This window comes from Giraffa tippelskirchi, chromosome 7, assembly GCF_054371585.1.
Source record: "Giraffa tippelskirchi isolate mGirTip1 chromosome 7, T2T-mGirTip1v1.2.pri, whole genome shotgun sequence".
Classification (NCBI taxonomy): domain Eukaryota; kingdom Metazoa; phylum Chordata; class Mammalia; order Artiodactyla; family Giraffidae; genus Giraffa; species Giraffa tippelskirchi.
The window spans coordinates 58,096,796-58,118,400 of record NC_137281.1 but is presented as its reverse complement, the minus strand read 5'-3'; the positions used below and the strand labels follow the sequence as shown (position 1 = coordinate 58,118,400).

Here is a 21,605-nt window from a genome sequence, read left to right as displayed (position 1 = left end):
AAAATGGAGCTTTTCATGCATTCCTTGGTCGCTGACATTTGTTTAGACTAGAGTACCACCCTAGCCCATGGAAGCGGACACAGCTCACTGCCGCGCGTTAACACGGCAATGAGGCGGTTAGCTCCCCGCCCTGTGCGCAGCCGGCTGCCATGCTGTGCTCCAGCTTTCTCAGCTGTGTCGGACTCCGCCTGTGTTCTCAACAAAAGCGCACATTTGACAGTCACTGTTCACAGGATGGAACCTTGAAAAAAAGAGAGACTAATAAAGACAGAAAAACCATTGGAAAAAGTGCAGGGGATGCCAAGGTTATTAATACTATAAACTAGCAAATTACAGTGCTGTGAGAAAATTCAACATAACCGCCTTTATAGCTGCACAGATGACCATAAGGGTGACGGTCCTTTCATGAGCTGTTTGCTCCCAAGGCCCTAGAAATCTAGGTCAGAACTCATCATGTTTTCTTTTAAGTACCCTGGGATTCTCATACAGTGGACTGGTTTTAGAGGAACCTGCTCCTAAAGATGAGTTCTTTCAGCCTGGACATAGTTCATCAGCCTCAGGGCAGGCTGGGAGCAGGGGCTGTCATTTCACTGGTGAGCTGCAGGCCAGGAGGCAGGACAGTTTGCACAACAAACTGCTTGTCTTGACTCCAAGCCCCACACCTACGTACCTGGCCCTGTGACCTTTACTCTACTGATTTTAATTAGACATTTGTTTTCCATTTCCATGATACCTTTTTCATAACTAGAGTGCTTAAGTATTTTAACTTTTCCACATTGTTTTATGCTCTATAAATCCAAAGTTGGGGGTCATCTTCTTGGTATAACGCTGGTCTGGCTGAGTGGAACTGGTGTCACTCTACTGTTGGTCTCAGGACTGGTCAGACACGGGGGACAGAGCTCAGTGGCGTGCAGGTATGAGACGTGGGTCCTCTGCAGGAGGCAAGGCTTGGTGCGGTGTCACTGGAGGTTTATCCCAGCGGCCCTGCTGTCTCCTCTCACGTTCTAACCTCTCGGGCACAGCCCGTCCTCATCTCTTTAGCTGAGTGACTGACATACAGCTCTGTTCCCAGCTGGGCAGCTGGTGTGGGCAGTCAGGACGCTGTGCCCTCCTGGGCCGTGTCGGGCTCAACCCCTTACCTGAAGTCAGGTCCCGCTGGCCTGTCTCCCAGTTCTCAGCTGGCTGCTGGTGACCGTCTTCTCCGCAGGTCCCCTCTCCTCCTGCCCCAAAGAGAGGCCGCCCTCTGCCCCAGACACTCACTGAATTGTGCCATGTGCGACATGTGTTTGACTAAAGGAGAGCCCACCCCTCTCTCGGTTTTAAAAGGACAGTCAGGATGTTAAAATGCAACGAACAAGCCAAGGCACACCTCCAAAGGTTAGAGACTCATGAAAGAACCCAGGGATAGGTACTGGAGAACTTATGGGAGCGTAAACCCCAGGAGACGTCGGGACCGTGGCTCTTGACGTGAATCATGGCAGGGGATGTGGGGACATTCGTTCATGCCAAAAAGATGTCGTGAGCACCAAGGGACCGGGCGCTGTGGGGAGACTCTGGGGAACAAGAGGACGCTGTGACAGGGGCTCCTGCCCTTGGAGTATTTACATGTTAGCAGAATATCCGGAAACAGACACTCGGAGCAGAGGACAGGCTCCGCGAGGCTGGAAATGCCGGTACCAGCTGGGCCTGGCCCTATGAGAAAATATGAGAAGCCGCAGTGGGGCTTTGCACAGGAGTAGCATCATCTGCTTTTTAAAAAATAAATGAGCTTCATGCTAACAGGGAGGAGAATTTGGGCAGAGCTGCCCAGAAGCCAAAACCCCCACTTGGAAGCCTCCGATGGAGTTCTGCCTGTTCACAGCTCTCGCCTGGATCGCTTTCGACAGAACTTCAGAGTAACCGAGCTTCCCTCTGTCACTGGTGGCTGGCAGTTAGTGAGACATCACCTCGCAAGGATCCAGGGTCACTTCCTTCTGCTTCCCTGGATCTGTTCTAGTGTCTTCCGGTGTTTGCCCCACTCCTCCTGCCTCCAGCCTAACAAAACCCCTGAGGATTACCTGTGCCCACCTCAAAACTGGGGACTCCACACCCTAAACACCACTTCGCGTAGTAAGTGCAGGCTGCCTGGGGGTGTGGCCGACAGCACCTTTCCTCCGTGGTTGGTGCTCAGTGTGGTGAGGTTTCCTGTGTTCCTGCGGGTGCTGGGGCCGTTACTGAGAGTGGGAAAAGGAGGGCAGCAGGTGGGGCAGTGAAGAGAGAGCAGGGCTGAGCAGAGGGGGCCCCTGCGATTCGGGGGTGTCCTGGCGTGAAGACACAGGAGGCCTGTGGGGCAGTGGCTTCAGGTCATTTTGCTCAGGACAACAGACCATGTAATGCTGAACACAAGCCCGGCTTCCGCTGTGATGAGGACCAGCCTCGGGGTGGGCCTGGCTTCTGGGTACAAGGCAGCCTGAAGTGTGGGTACAGGACGGCCAGGCCTGGGTGAGGAAGAGGCGGCTGAGGGGTGCCCTGCGGAGACAAATACTTGTCATCAGTGGAGAGGACCACCCAGAGGAATGGATAGGAAAACGTGACCTCAAGGGGGTCAAGCTGGGGAGGATGTCAGTATGGCTCCCCCGTGGCCTTGGGAGGTCAAAGGCTAATAGAGGTCAAATGACAACAACAGCAACAGCAGCCACCACCCGACCAGTTAGTAGTGATAATAATAGTGAGACAGGCTGGCACCTGGACAAAGGTCTCCTCGAGGAACAAAATACAAAGAAACCATAAGGGGCTAAAAAGAACTGTGTGCAGGGGGCAATGGGAAAATTCTGGACAGAAAGATACCAAAAAAGACCTCTAAACCCTGACACTCTGGAGAGCTGAGATCAAAAACAGGGTGTTGAGAGCAGATGAGTACAGCACGTGCCCCCCAGAGGGCGGGCGACTCCCTGAGCCGCTCCCTGGCTCCACCCCTGGGCCCACTGCTACCCTCACCCCACACGGGCACCAGGGGACCCCTTGCAGAGCGAGCCGGGGGGGCCTGTTATGTGGTCTCAGCCCCTCCTGCTGCAGCAGGGACCCCAGGAAAGCCCCGCCCGAATTTCTTGTCCAGCCTCTGGTCAGTTTCTATTAACTGTGGAAGGCCAAGAGCCTTGGTTGGTGTCAGACTTAGTGATGCCCATTGTGGGGCACTTGTCCCCTTCTGGGGAGGGGACCCGGGCACCTCTGGGGCCCTGAGTGCAGCCTCCCCATGGGTGACGAGTGGCCGCCTAAACCCCTTGTTTCCTCATCACCACGTTTGGTAAGGCCGCCTTCCTGGCCCTGGGCCCACAGGACTCTCATTCAGGTGACACTCTGCCCTCCCCTTTGTCCCTTTCCCTCTCCTCTGTCCTCTCCTCCCGAGAGTGGACGGCAAGCAGCCACAGCATCACTCCTCTGAGCTTGTGAGCCCTGCCCCTCTGGCTGGCGTGGTTCCCCTGACAGGCGACAAGCAGAGGTGGGGAGGCTCTCCCCGACGGCAGCTTCTGCAAGACGGGCAAACCTCCTCTCGTGCCGTGGCTGAGTATGATCGTCCCTGTCTTCTGGCCTCTGTTTTCCTGCCATCTGTCTCCTTCTCAGTCTTTCCTGTCCCTCCTCCCTTTACTTCTCCCTTGGTCCTCATCCCTACATTTCCATTCCCTTCATCCTAAAGACTTCCTCTCTGTGTCTGTAAGTTTTTGTCATTTGTATCTTTGTTTTAGGCTTCCCAGGTGGCTCAGTGGTAAAGAATCCACCTGCCAATGCAGGAGACGCAGGTTCAAACCCTGGGTCAAGATCCCCTGGAGGAGGAAATGGTAACCCACTCCAGTATTCTTGGCTGGGAAATCCCATGGACAGAAGAGCCTGGCGGACTACAGTCTGTGGGGTTGCAAAGAGTTGAACGTGACTAAATAACAACAAAAACAAAATCTTTTTTTTTATGTAGTTTTGTCTGTCCAATGCTCCTGCAAGTCTCTGCCAAAATTGTGGGCACGGTGGGGCATTTAAGCCTTGAAATAAAAACACAAGGCCACACTACCTGAGACTCCAGCTGTGGGCTACTTGGTGGGGTTTTAAAGAGCAAAAAAAGCAAAGAGAGGCGCTTGCATCTGTAATGCAGCTGGTCTGCCTGGGCTCTCAGAACTACCTGATTTATCTGCAGTCCCCCAGACTGAGGGAAAAGAGGCCTTTTTAAATTCAGGTGGGGAAACCTATGTGATCTCTGGTTCTGTCTTTAGGTAAAAATTAACTTGTAAATGAGCTGCATTTAATTGGCTTAAAGGCAAGTGAGCACTTAAATGCATTCTCAGAAAAAAAGAAAAAGCAAAAACAATACATTTCAGGCTCATGTGATCTGTGAAATACTCAATATTAATATCTGGTATTAAAGCTAGCTTAAAATTGTGGGTTTAATTAATACAGACCTGTCTTTAGAATCATCGGGTATAATACTTTTATTGTGCTTAGGGTTATGGAAGTAAATGCATATTGTTTCTGTTATGAAATTTGTCAACAGGGAAAATAAACTGACATGATTAAACTTTTAAGTAAATGTAACTGAGGTAAGAACTTTCTGGTAAACTCTATAAGAATAATTATCTTTTGACTATTTCCATCTACACTAGTCCCTCCAAATTTTGGTAACTTAATTCTAAGGAATTCACCCACTATCCAGGCCGTCTCATATAAGAAAAGGTAAAAACAAACTCTACTGTAGCACTGCCTGGACTTCATACACACTGGGGGAATGGAGAAGAGTGGCCTGAAAATGTGTGTCTCAGTTATAATTATATGGGCTCCCAGGTGGCGCTAGCGGCAAAGAATTCACCTGCCGATGCAGGAGACCCAGGAGATGCAGTTTCGATTCCTGGGTCAGGAAGATTCCCTGGAGAAGGACATGGCAACCCACTCCAGTATTCTTGCCTGGAGAATTCCATGGACAGAGGAGCCTGGTGGGCTACAGTCTTTGGGGTCGCAAAGAACTGGACATGACTGAGCATGTCCACATATAAGTAATGCCATACAATATTTGTCTAAGGGGGACTTCAAGGGTTTCCCTGGTGGCTCAGATGGTAAAGCGTCTGCCTGCAGTGCAGGAGACCTGGGTTCAATTCTGGGGTTGGGAAGATCCCCTGGAGAAGGGAATGGCAACCCACTCCAGTATTCTTGCCTGGAGAATTCCATGGACAGAGGAGCCTGGTGGGTTAGAGTCCATCAGTTCAGTTCAGTTCAGTCGCTCAGTCGTGTCCGACTCTTTGCGACCCCATGAATTGCAGCACGCCAGGCCTCCCTGTCCATCACCAACTCCCGGAGTCTACCCAAACCCATGTCCATTGAGTCAGTGATGCCATCCAACCATCTCATCCTCTGTCGTCCCCTTCTCCTCCTGCCCCCAATCCTTCCCAGCATTAGGGTCTTTTCCAATGAGTCAACACTTCGCATGAGGTGGCCAAAGTATTGGAGTTTCAGCTTCAACATCAGTGCTTCCAATGAACACCCAGGACTGATCTCCTTTAGGATGGACTGGTTGGATCTCCTTGCAGTCCAAGGGACTCTCAAGAGTCTTCTCCAACACCACAGTTCAAAAGCATCAATTCTGCGGTGCTCAGCTTTCTTCACCATCCAACTCTCACATCCATACATGACCACTGGAAAAACCATAGCCTTGACTAGACGGACCTTTGTTGGCAAAGTAATGTCTCTGCTTTTCAATACGCTATCTAGGTTGGTCATAACCTTTCTTCCAAGCAGTAAGCGTCTTTTAATTTCATGGCTGCAATCACCATCAGCAGTGATTTTGAAGCCCAAAAAAATAAAGTCTGACACTGTTTCCACTGTTTCCACATCTATTTCCCATGAAGTGATGGGACCAGATGACATGATCTTAGTTTTCTGAACGTTGAGCCTTAAGCCAACTTTTTCACTCTCCTCTTTCACGTTCATCAAGAGTCTCTTAAGTTATTCTTCACTTTCTGCCATAAGGGTGGTGTCATCTGCATATCTGAGGTTATTGATATTTCTCCCGGCAGTCTTGATTCCAGCTTGTGTTTCTTCCAGCCCAGCGTTTCTCATGATGTACTCTGCATATAAGTTAAATAAGCTGTGGATGTGACTGGTGATAGAAACAAAGTCCGATGCTGGAAAGAGCAATATTGCATAGGAACCTGGAACGTTAGGTCCATGAATCAAGGCAAGTTGGAAGTGGTCAAACAGGAGATGGCAAGAGTGAATGTCGACATTCTAGGAATCAGCAAACTAAGATGGACTGGAATGGGTGAATTTAACTCAGATGACCATTATATCTACTACTGTGGGCAAGAATACCTTAGAAGAAATGGAGTAGCCATCATGGTCAGCAAAAGAGTCCGAAATGCAGTACTTGGACGCAATCTCAAAAACGACAGAATGATCTCTGTTCGTTTCCAAGGCAAAACATTCATTATCACAGTAATCCAAGTCTATGCCCCGACCAGTAGTGCCGAACAAGCTGAAGTTGAACGGTTCTATGAAGACCTACAAGACCTTTTAGAACTAACACCCAAAAAAGATGTCCTTTTCATTATAGGGGGACTGGAATGCAAAAGTAGGAAGTCAGGAAACACCTGGCATAACAGGCAAATTTGGCCTTGGAGTACAGAATGAAGCAGGGCAAAGGCTAACAGAGTTTTGCCAAGAGAATGCACTGGTCATAGCAAACACCCTCTTCCAACAACACAAGAGAAGACTCTACATGTGGACATCACCAGATGGTCAACACCGAAATCAGATTGATTATATTCTTTGCAGCCAAAGATGGAGAAGCTCTATACAGTCAGCAAAAACAAGACCTGGAGCAGACTGTGGCTCAGATCATGAACTCCTTATTGCCAAATTCAGACTTAAATTGAAGAAAGTAGGGAAAATCACTAGTCCATTCAGGTATGACCTAGATCAAATCCCTTATGAGTATACAGTAGAAGTGACAAATAGATTTAAGGGACTAGATCTGATAGACAGAGTGCCTGAAGAACTATGGACAGAGGTTCATGACATTGTACAGGAGACAGGGATCAAGACCATCCCCATGGAAAAGAAATGCAAAAAAGCAAAAAGGCTGTCTGAGGAGGCCTTACAGATAGCTGGGAAGAGAAGTGAAAAGCAAAGGAGAAAGGGAAAGATATTCCCATCTGAATGCAGAGTTCCAAAGAATAGCAAGGAGAGATAAGAAAGCCTTCCTCAGCGATCAATGCAAAGAAATAGAGGAAAACAACAGAATGGGAAAGACTAGAGATCTCTTCAAGAAAATTAGAGATACCAAGGGAAAATTTCATGCAGAGATGGGCTTGATAAAGGACAGAAATGGTATGGACCTAACAGAAGCAGAAGATATTAAGAAGAGGTGGCAAGAATACACAGAAGAACTGTACAAAAAAGATCTTCATGACCCAGATAATCACGATGGTGTGATCACTCACCTAGAGCCAGACATCCTGGAATGTGAAGTCAAGTGGGCCTTAGAAAGCATCACTACGAACAAAGCTAGTGGAGGTGATGGAATTCCAGTAGAGCTATTTCAAATCCTGAAAGATGACGCTGTGAAAGTGCTGCACTCGATATGCCAGCAAATCTGGAAAACTCAGCAGTGGCCACAGGACTGGAAGAGGTCAGTTTTCATTCCAATCCCAAAGAAAGGAAATGCCAAAGAATGCTCAAACTACCGCACAATTGCACTCATCTCACACGCTAGTAAAGTAATGCTTAAGATTCTCCAAGCCAGGCTTCAGCAATACGTGAACCATGAACTTCCAGACACTCAAGCTGATTTTAGAAAAGGCAGAGGAACCAGAGATCAAATTGCCAACATCCGTTGGATCATCGAAAAAGCAAGAGAGTTCCAGAAAAACATCTATTTCTGCTTTATTGACTATGCCAAAGCCTTTGACTGTGTGGATCACAATCAACTGTGGAAAATTCTGAAAGAGATGGGAATACCAGACAATCTGACCTGTCTCTTGAGAAACCTGTATGCAGGTCAGGAAGCAACAGTTAGAACTGGACATGGAACAACAGACTGGTTCCAAATAGGAAAAGGAGTACGTCAAGGCTGTATATTGTCACCCTGCTTATTTAACTCATATGCAGAGTACATCATGAGAAACGCTGGGCTGGAAGAAACACAAGCTACTGTCCATAGAGTCACAAAACGTTGGACACAACTGAGCGACTAGCACTTTCACTTTGTCTCAATTATAATACCATCTTACAGTTGGATTTTACTGTCCCAAGTTGGGAGGATGGACTGAGGGTCCCATGTTCGGGCATTCATGGTTCTTTACCAAAACGCTGCTCTACAAGCTTGCTATAATCAAAAGCCTGGGGAATGATCTAACCTTCCCCAGCTCTCAGGGGTGGGGGAAACCAAGTCTCCCCTGCTTCTCCAGAGCCACCTACTTCCCCAGATCCCTCTGGTGGGTCCCAAACTCCAGCTCCCTGTGTCCCTTTATGCCCTCCATGACCACAGAGGGGAGAGACTAGTCCTCTGGGTAACTTGTAGTGGAACTTCCTATCACCCAGGATCAGGGCAATATGCTCTCTTAAAGAAAAAGTGAAAGTGTTGGTCGCTTAGTCGTGTCAGACTCCTTGTGACACCATGGACTGACCTCTGTCCATGGGATTTCCCAGGCAAGAATACTGGAGTGGGTTGTCATGCTCTCCTCCAGGGTATCTTCCACACCCAGGGATCGAACCCAGGTCTCCCACATTACAGGTGGACTGTTTACCACCTGAGCCGCCAGGGAAGCCCATGCTCTCTTAGGGAAGTGGTAAATAACAAGAGGCAATCAGAATATATGTGCCCTTCTCTTGCACCAATTTAGCCCAATGCAGAGGCTGGGCTGATTTTCTGAGGGCTGTAGTAAGTTTGCTGAAGGGTGTCAGGCTCTAACTCTGGCCTGTGATTGAACTTGGAAGGATGTCCTAATAGTCTGCTCCACTTGCTGTACCCCTGAGGAAAAACAGAGCAGGTGGGCAGCAGTCCAGGGGCATATGCTGACCAGCTTGCCAGGGACCAACCCAGACATTTTGTTATGGGTGGAGACGGAGTCCCAAATCAGGAGCCCTGCCAGAATTGTAACTCTCAGGAGGGAACAGAAGCCAGGAAGCTCACGACTCCGTGTGTACAGAAGGATCGGGAAAGTGTGTCAGAAGCCAGTTAACTGTGAAAAGGTTAAAGCAGTGACCCAAGACGGAAAAAAAAAAATTCAGCCCTCTTTTGGGGATGCCTTGTGAAGGCTTTTAGAATATTCACAAATATCGATCCATCTACTCCTGAGGGTCAGTACAGCTGGGACAACACCTCATCAGCCAATCTGCTTCTTATTTTAGGCACAATCTCCCGAAGTTACAATGAGGCCCACGAACCCCCATGCGCCAACTCCTAGAGATGGCCGTTGGGGTATTAATAATTGAGAACAAGCTGAAGAGGAAGAGAGAACCCAACGTGAAAACATACAGGCCAGGGCTCAAGCGAAACTGATGGTCATAGCTGTCAGCCATGCCTTGTGACCTCAGGACAACCCAGGGGGCAAGGAAGTTTCACCATCTGCCAGGAGGTCAGACTAGCAGGGAAAATGCTTCAAATGCAAGGCCCGCAGGCCCTGAAGAGCCTGAAGGAGCCCCTCGGCTCCTGCCGGCCTGCAGACAGACAGGTTGTTCCAAGCGGCGCTGTCCCGTCCTGAGGGCCGTGGGGCTCCTGCGCCTGAGATGGCCACGCCACCTGATGGGTTCCACGGCTTCCAGTGGCTCCCCCACAGCAGGGTGTCTGTCTCCAGCGGGGAGCCGCAGGTGGTCCATGATGTGCCAGGCAAGAAAATCAGTTCTCCAGTTGATACAGGAACCACTTCCTCTGTACTGCTCTCTCACACTGGGCCGCTTTCCTGTACTGTGAGTGGGGTCCACAGAAAGCCTCACACCTGTCTCCTTACTCGGCCTCTCAGTCTGAATGAGTCTACTCTGTCCATAGAATTTCCCAGGCAAGACTACTGGAGTGGAGTGGGTTGCCATTTCCTTCTCCATCTTCCCAACCCAGGGATTGAACCCAGGAGACCTGAATCCCTGGGTTGGGAAGACCCCCTGGAGAAGGGAAAGGTTACCCACTCCAGTATTCTGGCCTGGAGAATTCCATGGACTGTATAGTCCATGGGGTCGCAAAGAGTTGGACACGACTGAGCAACTTTCACTCACCCACTCAGTTTGAACAGCGTTTGACCTCACGTGCCTTTTTGGTTTGCCTGGGTGTCCTACCCCACTACTGGGGAGAGACCTTCCGGGCTCCCTCGGAGCCACACTACAGTTAGGCCCTGAGCAGCCACTTTACTGACAAATCAGCTGGAAGAACAAGGACCTGTTCCCAGCCATATTCTACACACAGTAAACACTGCAGTTTGGGGCAAAGGAATCCATGGGGAAGCTATAAATGTCCAACATGTAAAAATTAGCCTTAAACCAGAAGTTGCTTATCCTAACGAGACAGGACTACATAAAGTTGGAAGCAAAATAAGGTTTACAACCTTATTTATCACAGATAAATTCTTAAAAACATGGTCTCTTAGTACCCTGTCAGTCTCCTTGTAATCCCCTGTTCTGCCTGTTGTTCGGCCAAGTGGGGAATATCGAATGGTACAAAACCTCAGAGCAGTAAATGAGGCGGTGACCCGATACATCCCCTATGGCCAATCCTTACAGTGTATTAGTCCAGACTCCTGGAGATGCCAAGTGGTTCACTGTGCTTGACCTCAAGGATGCCTTCTCTTGAATCCCAGTTCATCCCTCATCTCACTATCTGTTTGCCTTTAAGTGGACTAACCCCTACTCGGGCCAAATGCAACAATATACCTGGACAGATTTACCTCAGGGTTATTGGGACAGTCCACATTTGTTCACACACGACCTAGGAAAGCAGCTAAGGGAAATGCATGTAGAAGAAGGGGTCACGATGCAGTGCACAGATGATATATTGGAGAAAAGCAAACCAAAACTACAACCAGTGTCACCGGCACCATCAGTGAATCGATGAACAATAAATGGAGACCCCCATGGAGAAAAGGGGGGTCTACATTGCTGCTGGGAATGGAAATCTCTAAAAAGTCACTGTGGAGAACCACATGCAGGTCCCTCACAAAACAAAAAACAGAGCTAGCGTAAGACCCTGCAATCCCACTCCAGGCCCTATATCCGGGTAAATCATCCTTCCAAAAAAATACATGCAGCGGAACGTTCAACACCACACTATTTAGACAGCCGAGGCATGGACAACTACAGTGACCATCCCCAGAGGGATGGATACATAAGATGTGCCATGTATATTCCATGGACTATTAGTCATAAAGAGAGAAGGAAACCATGCAAATTGCAGCAACATTAATGGACCTGAAGGTGATCACACTAAGTAGAATAGAGAAATACAAATAGCGTATGAGACCACTTAGAGGTGGAATCTAAAAATGGATACACGTGAACTAATTTACCAGACAGACACAGACTAGCAGATTCAGACAACAAACTCAGAGTTACCAAAGGGAAAGAGAAAGCATGGGGTGGGCAGAGATAATTTAGGATCCTGGGATTGAACCACACACACTTCCATATTTGACAGACAGAAAGAAAGCATATGAATAAGGAAGTACGAGAACACCATCCCATACCCCATCATATAACATCATCCTATCCTCCCAACAGAGAACAAGGAACTCTATTCAACTCTCTATCATAAGCTAGATGCGATCAGAATCCAGAAAAAAAAAAACAAAAACAGATACATGTTTATGTATAATAGAATTAACTTGTTGCACACCTCAAAAAAATACAACATTGTAAAACAACTCTATTAGAAAATAAAAATTACATGAAAGATAACACAAATGCCTAATTTATCCTCCTGCTTTGGTCCCATCCATGGGGCCTGAGCAGGCTTGCCTCCCAAAGCAGGACTTTAATCAGGGTGACGGAGCTGGAGACGATGTGCCAGCAAACGAGCCCCCCAGGACCTGAGGTGCCGGTCCCCTCCGCATGGGACCACAGGCTTCACATCCGGTCAGGCCCTCCGGGGACGGCACAACGTCTATTGCTCCCAATAAATGGTGGATGCTCTGGACTGGAAGAGCTTTCATTAATCACCCTATTTTCACATCTGCTGGTGGTGGGGTTCCCACTTCCAGCCTCCTTCCTTAGAATCACTCCTGACACCTAACAGGCACAGCTGCCTCTGCACAGCACTCTGGAAGTGGGTGGGATCTGTCTGAGGAGCAAAGAGTAAGGGACAAGAAGGAACGACACTCGACGCAATGGGCGTCTCTTCTGGCACTTTATACTCTTCAACCAGGGAACAAGACCATTGAGGAGGCGCAGGTTGCCCCAGTTCACTGACTGGGACATGAGGAGGTGCTGCCGCCTTATGGCCGTTAACTAGAACAACAGCTTTAAAACCGGTGCTTATGAGCACGATTTATCGCTAACAGCCATGCAGGTTCCTTTCAAAATGACAAAACAGCTAGCTTACCATACTGCACTCCCACTCTGAGCCCCATATCTGGACAAAATCATCTTTCAAAAAGGCACATGCACTCCACTGTGGCCCTATTTACAACAGCCAAGGTGTGGGAACAACAAAAGTGTCCATCCACAGGTTCAGTTCAGTTGCTCATTCATGTCCAACTCTTTGCGACCCCATGGACTGCAGCACGCCAGGCCTCCCTGTCTATCACCAACTTCCAGAGTTTCCTCAAACTCATGTCCATCCAGTCGGTGAGGCCATCCAACCATCTCATCTCTGTCGTCCCCTTCTCCTCCTGCCTTCAATCTTTCCCAGCATCAGGGTGTCTTCAAATGGGTCAGTTCTTCACATCAGGTGGCCAAAATATTGGAGTTTCAGCTTCAGCATCAGTCCTTCCAATGAACATTCAGGACTGATTTCCTTTAGGATGGACTGGTTGGATCTCCTTGCAGTTCAAGGGACTCTCAAGAGTCTTCTCCAACACCACAGTTCAAAAGCATCAATTCTTCGGGACTCAGCTTTCTTTATGGTCCAACTCTCACATCTATACATGACTACTGGAAAAATCATAGCTTTGACTAGATGGACCTTTGTAGGCAAAGTAATGTCTCTGTTTTTTAATAAGCTGTATAGGTTCATGGACTGAAAATGTGCTACATACATGCAATGAACTATTACTCAGCCATTAAAAACACTAAAGCCATGCCATTTACAGCATCACGGATGGACCTGGAAATGATCACACTAATTCATAGAGAGAAAGACAAACAGCATTTGATATCACTTATAGGTGGAATGTACAAGTGGATACACGTGAACTAATTTATAAACAGAAGCAGTCTCACAGATTTAGAAAACTTAAAGAGTTACCAAAGCAAAAGAAGGGGCATTGTGGGAGAGAGGGAGGTAGAGATAATTTAGGATGTTGGAATTAAACCATACACTCTTTTAAAAAGATAGATAGAATACTGAAGAAGGACCTACTGGATAGAACAAGGAACTCTACTCAACACTATGTCATAAGCTATATGAGAACACTGTCCAAAAAAGAGCAGACACATGTGTGTGTGTAACTGAATCACTCTGAAGTACACCAAACAATACGGTAAACACACTCTACTCCAGTACACAATACTAATTACATGAAAAGATAAAAATGAAAACAGATGCCTACATTATTCCCCTTGGCATTGGAGACACAGGCTGGTGTCACATCCCTGGGGCCTGAGCAGGGCTGGTCCCTGAGACTGGGCTTCGGCCCATCAGTAGGAGCTGGGGAGGGTGGGCCAGCTAATGAGCCCCACCTTGGATCCTGGGTCCCGGGTTCCCCTGGATGGGACCAGAGCTTCCCCCCAGGCAGGTCTTCCTATTGCTAAGCCAAGCCCCCTGCACCCAAAAATGGTAGACGCTGTGGCCAAAAAGAGCTTTCAACAGTTACCCTACCTCCATCTCTGCTGGTGGTGGGGTTCCCACTTCAACCTCCTTCTTCAGGGTCCTCCATTGTACCTACTTGGGACAGCTGCCTCAGTGCAGCACTTTGGAGGGGGTAGGGATATGTCTGAGGGGTGGGGGAAGGATGGGGCAAGAAGTAATGACACCCGAAGCCTTAGGTGTTTCTCTACTTTACAACCCAGGAACATGACCACTGCCAAAGCTTGGTGCCCCCATTCGCCAAGTGGGGCAAGAGGAAGTGCTGCCGCCTTGTGGCCCTTGTCCAGAACAACAACTTTAAAACTGCAGTCTGCTGCTGCTGCTAAGTCACTTCAGTCGTGTCCGACTCTGTGCGACCCCAGAGACAGCCGCCCACCAGGCTCCCCTGTCCCTGGGATTCTCCAGGCAAGAGCACTGGAGTGTGCCGCCATTTCCTTCTCCAAGGCATGAAAGTGAAAAGTGAAAGTGAAGTCGCTCAGTCGTGTCCGACTCCTAGTGACCCCATAGACCGCAGCCTACCAGGCTCCTCCATCCATGGGATTTTCCAGGCAACAGGACTGGAGTGGGGTGCCACTGCCTTCTCCAAAAGATACCGGTACGTTTTACAGGAGCCCTGTGGTTTCTAACTTTGGCCACCTGATGGCGAAGAGCTGACTTACTGGAAAAGACCCTGATGCTAAGAAAGATTGAAGGCGGGAGGAGAAGGGCACGACAGGATGGGATGGTTGGATGGCATCACCAAGTCAATGGACATGAGTTTGAGCAAGCTCTGGGAGTTGGTGATGGACAGGGAGGCCTGGTGTGCTGCAGTCCATGGGGTCACAAAGAGTCAACACAACTGAGTGACTGAACATAACTGTGGCTTCTAAATGATCTCCGCCAGCAAGAAAGATTCAGCTGCAGGATAGAAAAAGAAATCCAAACAGGGCCTACTTTCAAAACTCAATTTTAAGAGGCAAATTTAGCTCACACTTAAAAAAAAATTTTTTTAAGTACCTGAAAAGAACTTCAGCCTCCCTGGTTCTTAGAGAATTGGAAATCAAAACGATAATGATCTATTTCCAGATACCAGTCATAACCAGATCTACCAACAATAAATGCTGGAATAGGTGTGGAAAAAAGGAAAGCCTCTTACGCTGCTGCTGGGAATGGATGTTGCTAACAGCCACTGCGGAGAACATCATTCAGGTTCTTTTGAAAATGACAAACAGGGCTAGCATAAGATCCTGCAATCCCACTCTGAAGACCATATCCAGGCAAAGCATCCTCAGAAAGATACATGCACCCAGCCTTCACTACAGCACTGTTTACAAAGACATGGAGGCAAACGAAATGCCATCCACAGATGAATGGGTACTAAAGACGTACTACGTATATGCAATGGACCATAAGTCAGACATAAAAAAGAATAAACCATGCAATTTCCAGCAACACGGAAACTACTGTCAATAGTCTCCACGTCTGCTGGAGGTGAGGTTTCCACTTCAGCCTCTTCCTCAGAGCTGCTCCTGATAGCTGCCTACAACAGCTGCCTCAGCACAGCACTTAGACAACATGTTGGTTATGTCTGCGGAAGGAAGAATAAGGGGCAAAATGGAATGATGCTCAAGGCCCTGGGTGTTTGTTCTGGCACCTTGCTCTCTAGTTTACAACTCAGGAACCTGCCTTTTACTAAGGCTCTGCTTGTCCCAGTTCAGAAGTGGGGCATGAGGAAGTGCTGCCGCCTTGTGGCTGTTCATTGGAACAACAACGTTAACACCAGAGTTAAAGAGCACATTTTCTTCAGGAGGCCTGCGGAGACCTATTGCCACCCACCCACCCCACCCACCCCAGCTCCCCTGCCCCCCACCCCAGAGAAATAGCTTGCAGTAGGTAACAGGAAAAGAATTCCAAATGGGGCTGACTTTCAGGGCCAATTTCAAAAGGCAATTTTGGCTCACACAGGAAAAAACAGAAACCTGGACCTGAAAAGAGCTTCAGCCTCCCCCATTCTTAGAGAAATGCAAACCATAATATATAAATGCAAACCGCAGTGCAAGCCACTATAATGAGCTATCAATGGGCACTAGTCCTCAGCAAATCAACAAACTGTAAATGCTAGAGTTGGTGTGGAGAAAAGGGAACCCTCCTACGCTGCTGCTGGGGATAGAAATTGTTAACAGGCACAATGTAGAACATCACGTAGCTGCTTTCAGAACGAAGAACAAAGCAAGCATAACATCCTGAAATCCCACCTCAGGGCTTATATTTAGACAAAACCATCCTTCAAAAAGACATGTGTACCTCAACTGTCACCGCAGCCCTATTTACTACAGCCAAGGCATGGAAGCAACTGAAACTTCCATCCACTGATAAATAGATACTGAAGGTGTGCTAAAGGTATGCAATGGACTACTACTCAGCTGTTAAAAGAATGAAATCCTGTCATCTGCAGCAATGTGGATGGACCTGGAAATGATGAAACTAAGTCAGAGAAAGACAAATAACATATGATAGCACTTATAGGTGGAATCTGAAAATGATACACATGAGCAAATTTACCAGGCAGATACAGACTCCCTGACTTTGAAAACAAACTCATAGTTACCAAAGGAAGAGAAGGAGGCAGGGGAGGGGCAGGGGCAGGAATAGCGATAATGTAGGATCTTGGGAATAAACCGTACACACTTCTACATACACAGATACAAACAAAGCATAGTGAACAGGGATGTACAGGGTAGAACAAGGAGCTCTACCCAACACTCAGTCACAAGCTCTATGGAAGAGAATCTGAAGAAGAACAAATACATGTATGTGTAGAACTGCATCAACTTGCCGTACACCTCAAACAAACTAAACACTGTAAATCAGCTCTCCCCAACAGAAAATAAAAATCACATAAAAGACTAAAGCCGAAAACAAATGGCTGCTCCCCTCGGTTTTGGTGCCCAGGGCTAGAGTCAGCGCCCTGGGGCCCGAGCAGGCTTGCTTCCCAAAGCTGGACTTCAGTCAGCTTGAGGGGCTGGAGGTGCCAGTAAATGAGCCCCTCTGGATCTGAGGCGCCTGGTCCGCGCTGGGTGGGACCACAGATTCCCACCCAGGCAGGCCCTCCTACACCCACACCAGGCCTTTCGCTCAAAAACTATTCGCTGCTCTGCGCTGGAACATGTTTCCACAGCCATCCTGTCTCCTGGCCCGCCGGCGGCAGGGCTTCCATTTCCAGCCTCCTTCCCTAGAGTCCCTCCGACAGCTACCGGGGGCAGCTGCCTCAGAGCAGCACTGGGGCGGGGGCGGGGGGGGGGAGGGTTCGGATACGACTTGGGGTGAAGAGTAAGAGGCAAGAAGTGATGACACTCGAGGCCCTGGGTGTTTGCCCTGGCGCTGTGCTCTCCAGTTGACAGCCCCGGAACATGTCTGGTACTAAGACTCAGAGCGCGAGGAAGTGCTTCCACCTAGTGGCTGATAACTGGAACAGCAACATTAAAGCTGGGGCTTACGGTCACATTTGGGGGCTACTCTGGTGGCTCAGCTGGTAAAGAACCCGCCTACAATGGGGGAGACCTGGGTTAGATCCCTGGGTTGGGAAGATCCCCTGCAGAAGGGAAAGGCTACCCTACCCACTCCAGTATCCTGGCCTGGAGAATTCCGTGGACTGTATAGTCCATGGGGTCGCAAAGAGTCAGACACGACTGAGCAACTTTCACTTTCAGGTGGCACAAGTGGTAGATGGGCCTGCCAACGTAGGAGACGCAAGAGACGCGGGTGCGATCCCTGGGTCAGGAAGATCCCCTGGAGAAGGAAATGGCAGCCCACTCCGGTATCCTTGCCTGGGAAATCCCATGGACAGAGGAGCCTGGCGGGCTACACTCCACCGGGCGGCAAAGATCAGACATGACTGAACACAGCAAAGGGATGGGCACATTTTGTTCAACAGGCCCGTGGGGCTCTAAATGACCCCCGCTCCCCGAGAAGTATACAACAGTAGGTAATCAAAAAAGAACTGCGAATAAGGCCTACTTTCCAGACTATTTTCAAAGGGCAAATTTGTCTCACACATAACAAAAAGGCACAAAACCCGGACCTGAAATGACCTCTGCCTCCGTAATACACAGAGACGTGCAAATCACAACCATAACAAATCTGCAAACTATGAATCTTGGAGAAGGTGTGCTGAAAATGGAAGCCTCCAATGCTACTTCTGGGAATGGAAACTGCTAACAGCCACGATGCAGAACATCATGAAGCTCCTTTCAAACGAAGAACAAAGCTAGCATAAGATTCTGCAGTCCCACTCAGGGCCTATACTCAGGCAAACCATCCTTCGAAACGACACGAGAACCCCACAATTCACTGCAGCAGTATTTACAATAGACAAAGCACAGAAACAATCAAAACTTCCATCCACAGATGAATGGATACTGAAGGTATGCTACATGTATGCAATGGAGTATTATTTAACCATAAAAAAGGAATGGAATCATGCCATTTACAATATGGATAGACCTGGAGATGATCAAACTAAGACAGAAAAAGACAAATGGCTTATGATATCACTTATAGGTGTAATCTAAAGTAGATACACATGAACAAATTTACCAAACAGAAACAGACTCACAGACTTAGAAAAACAAACTCGGAGTTACCAAAGGAAAAGAAGGGGCTGGGGGAGGGGTGAAGGCAGGGAAAGAGATAACACAGGATGTTGGGAATAAACTATACACACTTTTAAATACATAAATAGAAATAGATTGTACTGAATAAATACGTACAGGACAGAACAAGGAATTCTATAATAAGTCCAACAATCTATCATAAGCTCCATGGGAAGAGAATCTCAAAAAGGACAGATACGTGTATGTGTAGAACTGAGTCAATCTGGTGTACACCTCAAACACAACATTGTAAATCAGCTCTACCCCAATAGAAAATACAAATAACATGAAAGGATAAGACCGAAAACAAATGACTACTTGTTCCCATTGGGTTCGGTGGCCTGGGCTGGAGTCACCTTCTGGACCCTGAGCTGGGTTGGCTCCCAAGGCTGGACTTCAGGTTGGGGGACCTGGGAGTGATGTGCCAGGAAAGGAGCCCCCCCTTGGCTCCGGAGTGCCGAGTCCACTCTGGATGGGACCACAGGCTTCACACCCAAGCAGGCCCTCCCATAGCTATACCCAGCCTTTTGTACCCAAAAAGTGGTGGATGCTCTGGGCTGGAGGAGCATACGACAATCATCCCCTGCTGGTGGTGGGGTTCCCCCTTCAGCCTCCTTCCTTAAAGTCACTCCTGAGAGCTACATGGGACAGCTGCCTCAGGACAGCACTCACCTGGAGTCTGGGATATGACTGGGGGGGGAGAAGAAGAGGTGAGAATCAATGACACTCGCGGCCTTGGGTGTTTGTTGTGGCACTTTGTCCTCTAGTTTACAGCCCAGGAACAGGGCTGCCGTCTATGGGGTCGCACAGAGTCGGACACGACTGAAGTGACTTAGCAGCAGCAGCAGCAGGCTGTCCCAGTGAGAGGCGTGGGCAAGTGCTGTCGCCTTGTGGCTGTTAACTGGAACAACACCTTTAAACAGCTGCGTAAGGGCACCTTCTCTTCAGGAGACCTGCGATGCTCTAAACGCCGCCAGCACCCTCAAGAATTATTCTGAGGAAGGTAATACAAAAAGAATTCCAAATGAGGCCGACTTTCAGGGCCATTTTCAAAAGGCAAATCTGGCTCACACTTAGAAAAAAAACACATCTGAAACTGAAAAGACCTCTGCCTCCCTAAGACTAAGAGAAATGCAAACCATAACTATCACCAGCGATCATCTGGTAACAGTCCTCACCAAATCCACGAACAATGAATGCTGGAGTCAGTGTGGAGTAAAGGGAACCCTCCTATGTTGCTGCTGGGGATGGAAACTGCTAACAGCCACAAGGCAGAACATCATGCAGCTCCTTCCAGAAACACTGACAAAGCTAGCGTAAGGTCCTGCAGTCCCACTCCAGGGCCTATATTCAGGAAAAAACCGTCCTTCAGAAAGACACGTGTACCCTACCATTCACTGCAGCACTATTTACAATTGCCACGGTGTGGAAGGAACACAAATTTCCATCCACAGATGAATGGATACTGAAGATGTATGCATATGCAAGGGACTGTTACTCAGCAACAAAAAATAATGAAATCATAGCATCTGCAGCAATATGGGTGATGCAGAGATGATGAAACTAAGTCAGAGAAAGACAAATAGCATATGATATCACTTACAGATAGAATCTAAAAGTGGACACACAGGAATGAATTTACCAAACAGAACAAGACTCACAAGTGAGAAAACAAACTCAGATTTACAATGGAAAATTAGCAGCTGGGGGAGGGGCGAAGGCAGTGATAAAGATAACAGGATTTTGGGAATAAAGCAAATACACTTCTAACACATCGATACAAACAAAGCATACTGAACAAGGATGTATGGGATAGATTAAGAAACTCTACTGAACACTCTGTCATAACTCTATGACATAATTCTATGGGAAGAGATTCTGAAAATGAACATTTTCATGTATATGCTGAGTTGAATCAGATAAACACAACATTGTTAATCAATGCTACTATAAGAGAAAATAAAATTACACGAGAGGATAAAACCAAAGACAAACAGTTACTTTATTTCCCTTGGGTTCGGTGAACGGGGCTGGAGTCACCTCCCTGGGGCCTGAGCAGACTTAGTTCCCAGGTCAGGACTTTGGTCAGTTGGGGGAGCTGGAGAGGATGCGCCAGCAAATGAGCCCCACCTTGGATCTGGACTGCCTAGTTCTCGAGATGGAACCCCAAGCTTCACATCCTTGTAGACCTACACCAAGCCTTTTGCATCCAATAAATGGTGGATGCTCTGGGCTGGAAGAGTCCTGATCAACAGTCATCCTGTCTCCACCTCTCCTTTCAAAATGACAAAGCAGCCAGATACTTAAGATACTGCAATCCCACTCCGGGGCCCATATCTGGACAAAAGCATCTTTCAAAAAGACATGTGCACCCCAGCCTTCACTGTGGCACTGTTTACAATAGCCAAAGCATGGAAGCAACCAAAATGCCCATCCACAGATGAATGGACTGAGTACGCGCTATGTAGAGGCAAAGGACTGTGACTCGGCCACAAGACCGAGCTACCAGGAAGCCTACGGGTTTCAATGACGCCCACCCTGGAGAAAAATCTTGTGGTAGGTAACAGAAAAGAATTCCAAACTGGGCTCACCTTCAGGGCCAATTTCAAAAGGCAATTCTGGCTCACACTTAGGAAAAAACACGAAACTAGGACTTGAGATAGCAAGAGTGAACATCGACATTCTGGGAATCAGCGAACTAAAATGGACTGGAATGGGTGAATTTAACTCAGATGACCACTATATCTACTACTGGGCAGGAATCTCTTAGAAGAAATGGAGTAGCCATCATGGTCAACAAAAGAGTCCGAAATGCAGTACTTAGATGCAATCTCAAAAATGACAGAATGATCTCTGTTCGTTTCCAAGGCAAAACATTCAATATCACGGTAATCCAAGTCTATGCCCCGACCAGTAACGCTGAAGAAGTTCAACTTGAACGGTTCTATGAAGACCTACAAGACCTTTTAGAACTAACACCCAAAAAGGATGCCCTTTTCATTATAGGGGACTGG

The 21,605-nt window shown here is 48.0% G+C and overlaps 1 long non-coding RNA gene across 1 annotated transcript; it reads right to left on the bottom strand.

The window, feature by feature from the left end:
- Positions 1–285: 285 nt before the first annotated feature.
- On the bottom strand, positions 286–19,594 carry LOC145513169 (uncharacterized). The gene is made up of 2 exons (XR_014059168.1): positions 19,264–19,594; positions 286–2,508 (listed from the first exon to the last, which is right to left on the bottom strand). It is a non-coding gene; the product is annotated as an uncharacterized LOC145513169 (long non-coding RNA).
- Between the last annotated feature and the right edge of the window lie 2,011 nt (positions 19,595–21,605).